General features: G+C 36.6%; 1 protein-coding gene across 1 annotated transcript in view; it reads left to right on the forward strand.

Moving 5' to 3' along the window:
* Window positions 1-3495, forward strand: part of LOC145678397 (glutathione S-transferase C-terminal domain-containing protein homolog) — a 266590-nt gene extending 263095 nt beyond the window's left edge. The window contains exon 5 of the mRNA XM_081748482.1: window positions 3361-3495. The gene's annotated coding sequence lies outside the window, so the exon portion shown is untranslated. The remainder of the gene's footprint in view (window positions 1-3360) is intronic.
* The last annotated feature ends 2505 nt before the right edge of the window (window positions 3496-6000 follow it).

Raw genomic sequence — 6000 nt, forward strand, 5'->3', positions numbered from 1 at the left:
ATCCTTTTAAAGCGGTCCTAAAATTGATGATGTTTAAATTTTCATAGCTGTTATTACGCTTTTTGTCGAATACCATGCGGACGCCCAACTTCGGAATAAATGCCTTTTAATAAATACGGTGTGTAATCAGTAACGTTGTTTTACTATTTCTAACGAAAACTAATCTAACTTACCCAACATACAGTCAGGGATGCAGTTTTAATATATGGAGTTGTAAAATGTTCGGAAAAAATTGGGGAAGTCTTTAATTTACCCATTTTATGCAGGAACAGAACTCAGCGAACTTCTGCGTGACTTCCTATCCTGTTGCTACTCCTACTGCTTCCCCTACCCCTACTCCTACTCCTATTATTACTTATACTATGGATCTGTATAGTAAAACTGCACGCAGTGAGGAATGTATAGAGTGGACAAGTATTAGATATTCTTTCCCATTTTGGCATTTATGCAGAATTGAGAAACCACTTTTCTTTCGATAAAAATAGCAGTAGTAGTTGTAGTACTATTAGCAGCTGACCATACTTAATTCACACAGTATTGCCGAGCGAGCGATAGCGAACGAAGGCGCGTTAGAAGCCCCACAGGGCTCGTTGTGGTCTGTTATCGACATTAATTGCAGTTGTAGTAGTAGTAATTGGTTATTCTACAGCTCACTTAGCTTCAACACACAGATACCTGCCATTACAACTGTGAACACTAACTAGGGTGGGCTTTATGTCGATGTGAGGGGCCAGTAGGCATTTACGCAGAGTTGAGCCACTTTTATCGACTAAAACAGACTGAATTACATTAGAAACAGCAGCAGTAGTAGTAGTAACCGCCCACAATACTTATTCCAGACAATATTGCGAAGCGAAGGCGGGTTAGAAACCCCACAGGGCTCGTTGTGTTCTGTTCTCGACATTAATTACAGTTGTAGTAGTAGGAGTAGACGTTGTTTCTGTACTAGTAGCAGTAGTAGTTGTAGCAACAGCAGTAGTAGTACTTTTAGTAGTATTAGTATTAGTAGTTAGGTTATACTTACACTCAATTCTCTACCGATATGATAGGCCTATTCGCTTCCTTTCTTTCAAATCCTTTATCCTGTAAATCTTGTACTTTTTACTAAATACTGGCCCTCCACAAGGGCATAAACTCCTAACGAGTGTGTCTTTCCGCCTGCCGCCTAATGGTTCTCCGTCCAAATTACACTTAAAATATATATATATATATATATTCTTTGCATGAGAACCATTCGTCTTGACTCTCTTGCACTTCTTCTCACAAACAACAATAAATCCTACCTGTAAATTTTTAGAATGTGGCTTCTTGATTCTGCGCTTAAGCTCTTATTTTGTTTGTTCGGTAAATTTTCAAGGTTTGAAGTATTTTATTTCTTTAGGCACCTAGATTACAAGAAGGGGGGGGGGGGTGCTAAATGTAAGCGTCCATTAATAGAGATGACATGAGTATTCCAATTGATTTTGGACTCTTGACTGCTTCATTTCTGATTTTGGTACCTATTGAGTTGCAAAGAGTCAACGCCACTTTTCTACGTAGTATCGTTCTTAATGTTTGAATTTGTAATTCTCTACTAGAAGGAAAATCACTGTTCTTTTTCGAAAGATTTTTGGACAGCGTTTAAATACGCTTTTTTAACAAGTTTAAGCTGAGTGTACGAAAGCTAACTAAACAAAGTTAAATATAATGCAAAAAATGCCGGCTTGATTTATTTGTTTTTGTTTATTATTATTATTATTTGTGAGTACAGAAAGGAAAGGTTGGAAGCTGCCTTTCCGGCTGCTCTGCCATGTCAATTTAATCTGCAAACGTTTACTTTTCTCTAGTAAGTTACACTTTATACAATAAAGCTTTTGTTTTAAGTTACAACAGAGAGTACCGACACTCCACACACCATGAATTCGCAGAGACAGGATATATGCCGAGAACTTCTGGAATTTCCTCATCGAAACTCAATTCCCTTGTAGACTCTGTATTCATTGTAGCATTTCAGTACATAGTCAAACATTCCATGTAATGCTTATTAAGCTTGTCTGTCGGCATTACGTGTACTGTGTTACTTTAAATCAGATGGTAAGTTTGCTTCAGGTGGTTCCATCATAGCACTGACAACAAGTACTGCTAGTACTACTGCTTCTACTATTTAAGGTGTATAACCAGAAATTGGTATTGACACGGCATTGCTTTACGATATGAAGGTTTGCTTGGCAATCGGGAGGTTCTGTGATTGAACCACGAGACCGGTCACACACACTAGTGAATTGCAAGATTTTAATTATATAGGGTCTGGACTATATAGGCCTTCGTTATCTCGGCCTGGGTCTTAGATGTCGGAAGACCATAAAAGTTCAAAATTAGGAAACTGATACTTAGAATTCCTGGTTAAGATTCCGCTAATATTGTAGTTGAAACAAAAGTCTAGTTAAGAAATAGAAATGTATTTTTGTTTTAAAAAAGTTGGTCACATTGAATTAGGAGCTTGATGTCATCACAGTTTCCCTCCTCTCATGTTTACATTTAAGTGTATGTGTATTATAATTCTCACCGCGCAATCACTTTAGAAGTCAGGTTATCTTCTGTTTTGTTGATTGTTAGGGTGTTTAGTGTCCCTCTTCAGCAGGGAGGCTAAATAGAGACGAGACCAGCAGTTTCAAGTGGAATCCAAATCACACTTAAATTTGCGCCCGAGACTTTGGACTCTTAGCAGGGTTTAAACCTGTGACTATGCGCGCCTTAGGGGAGCACTAACCATGAATCTACAAGTTTGTTCTGTTGAAGTTCATGTATTCAGCTAAGCAGAACAGAGGATTTTTAGGATTATTGTCAAATTTGGAATATGTCGTCGTCTGAACTGCAATACCCGCTATGTGTCAGACTATGAATTTTTCCGGTAGGATCCCCCCTCCCCAAAAAAAAAAAAAAAAAACGGAGTTGCTATATCTCAAATGTACAAGTTATTTCCACATGATTTTTTGTACAATATGTACCACACAGAAGTGTTAACTGATACCAAAACATGAAAAGTTAACAAAAAAAAAAAAAAATAATAATAATAAAAAAGAAGAACACATAGGGGTATTACAGTCATGACGACGATGTGCTTTACCGAGAGAATTTCGCGGTACAAAAATTACAGTTGATGTCACGTATGTGACTGATCTTGTTTCTCGCACTGCTAATTGCGTCAACAAGGAAACGTATTCGTTCCTCTTCCTGTTACAGTATTGAAAAAGAATAGCAGTAACTATCAGACACTGTTTTCACAAAAAAAAAAAAAAAAAAAAAAAAAAAAACAGTCCTTAAATTGCATATATGTCATCATGGCACAATCTATTTATTGTTCCTTATCTAATTTTCTAGGTAACAAACACAGTTGAGGAATGGGAAAATGTTGCCAGTGGATTCAACGAGAAGTGGAACTTCCCGAACTGCGTGGGTGCTCTTGATGGTAAACACGTTGAATTTAGACCAGAAAAGAGTGAGGGTTCTACGTTCTTCAGCTATAAAGGCACACATTCTATTGTTCTGTTAGCTCTCGTAGATGCTAATTACAAATTTTTATACATTAATGTAGGAGTTAATGGACGAGTGAGTGACGGTGGTGTTTTCCGTGAGAGCGATTTAAGTGCTGCGCTAGCCACTAATACAATTAACCTGCCTCCAGCAAAGCGTCTGCCAAACCGGAATATGCTTGTACCCTATGTGGTGGTTGCGGATGACGCTTTCCCATTACAGACGTATATTATGAAACCGTATCCGGAACGCGGTATGACCAAAGAAAAGCGGATCTTTAATTATCGCCTTAGCCGCGCAAGGCGTGTGGCAGAAAACGCGTTTGGCATTATTGCCAATAGATTTCGAATTTTCCTGAGTACCATAAATTTACCGCCTGAAAAAGTTGAAATCATCGTATTAGCTGCTTGTGCTCTACATAATTTCCTCCGTTGCCGGGCTGACAGTACATACGTACCGTCCCAGTTAGTTGATACCGAAAATGAACGTGGAGACGTGATTCCTGGATATTGGAGAAATGAATCCCATCTTGATCACATTGCAAGACAAGGAGGAAACCGGGCTGGAACCGTTGCAATGGAAGTGCGTGAAGAATTCATGAAGTATTTCATGAATGAAGGCCAAGTACTTTGGCAAGATGATAAGGTGTAACACCGTAGTGTATGTGGAAGAAAGTTGGAAGGTACATGATTTCTAATGTAAATAAATTCTAATGTACGTGTACCTTTAACTTCGATGTTAGTTATGAACATGTCTCTGGTGTGTGAATGTATGATCAATATATGGATTGTTCTAGAAGTGTGAGGAAAATGTCCACTTTCAAAACTAAATGAAAAATATAATATCCATCTGTTGATTTCATTACCTCATACGTGAATAGCCCAACATAATCTATTGTATATATGTGTATAATATTGCACATTGTACATTTGGAGACCTCCTAAGCAGGATTCCCACCTACCTAGAAAACCATGAAAAGTCAGTTAATTCATCCTACTCATGAAAGTCCTGGAAAAATCAGGGAATTTCATGATAATAAAATAATAATAATATAAAGCTAGAAACATCAGGGAATTCCGACTGGTTGCCTACTGGTTTGTTTTTTGGAATATAGGTTTCTATAAATCTGCTGAGTTTCTCCTTTTGCCGTATCCACTATTTGGTAGTTATAAAATAGTTTGTTTTGCAAAACTTCTCTGTGTGTGCACATACATAGTAATTGAGGAAATACCAGGTTGGGAAAATTGTAGTTGCAATTTTACATATGTACACACCTAGAAATTATTAAATTGTGGCCTGGAAAACCTAGAAAAGTCAGTGAATTCGTTCTCTTCAAAATAATGGGAATCCTGCAAGCAAGAAGAACCTTCCAATACTGAGAGCTGCTACACTGAGAACGGTGATGATATTCGTTCGATTCGCTTTTGCTTTATTGACTTAGGTGTCTCGTAAGTTTAGTTTTTACAGAAATTGACACTATAGGGAAAAACATTACTGTAAATTTAATATCTTCAATTCAGTTAAAGTGATCCAAACTGAACTTAGACAACATGTTACTCACTAAAGGCAGTATCGAAAACCATAACAAATGTTGCAGTCTTTCAATCAGTATTGCCTACTCAACATATAAGTTAAAAACTTGAAATGACACTATATGCCTATTATTGTATATTTAAAAACTACTCTCGAAACATAGTAAGACACTAAAATTTGAGGTAATAGTGCCATTAAAATGTCTAAGTGGTGTGGTGCGTTGGAATATTGATAGATGGCAACACTGGTTACGGTTTGCAATACAGCTTTTAGTTTACACTGTGTACGTTTTGTTTTGATCACTTTGTTTTCAAGATTTTAAATCTAAAGACAATGTTTTCAATTTCTGTGCAAATTGAAATTCCGAGACCTCTAAGTTAACAAAGCAAAAGCGAATTGAACGACTATCATCGCAATTCTGAGTAACATCGTGAGCCAAATCTAGCTTTCAGAATTGGGAGTCTCTCTTTGTGAGTGGCATGTAAATATTAAAACACCTGTACAAATTTGTAACCCGTTTAGGACCGTAAGAATTGTAGAGTAGAAATGTGTTTTATCGAGTTTATTATGTGACCCCCGTCTTTATTATTAAGTTTCATAAGAAATGAAGTTTGTTATCTTCCATATAACTGATACACAAAGAAACAACTAAACATGTTTAAATCTTAATGTGTAAAAGTGGATTTCAATGAGTAGTAGATGGGTGGGTAGTAAAGTTCAATGGTGCCTATCCAAATGTGTGACCTTTGATGAAATACTTGTAAGTTTCTAACCCTTTCAGAATCGTAAGGATTGTACAGTAAAAGTTTTTTTTCTTTTTTTTTTTTTCAAAAGATATTGTGATGAACCACTTTATTATTATTATTATTATTTTCATTATAAATCAAATTATTGTTTCTTTACTGTCCGAATCAAAGGACATACATAGCAACAGATATGTTTAATTGTTGGTGA

This window comes from Thermobia domestica, chromosome 2 (genome assembly GCF_964235325.1).
Source record: "Thermobia domestica chromosome 2, izTheDome1.hap1.1, whole genome shotgun sequence".
Taxonomy (NCBI): Eukaryota; Metazoa; Arthropoda; class Insecta; order Zygentoma; family Lepismatidae; genus Thermobia; species Thermobia domestica.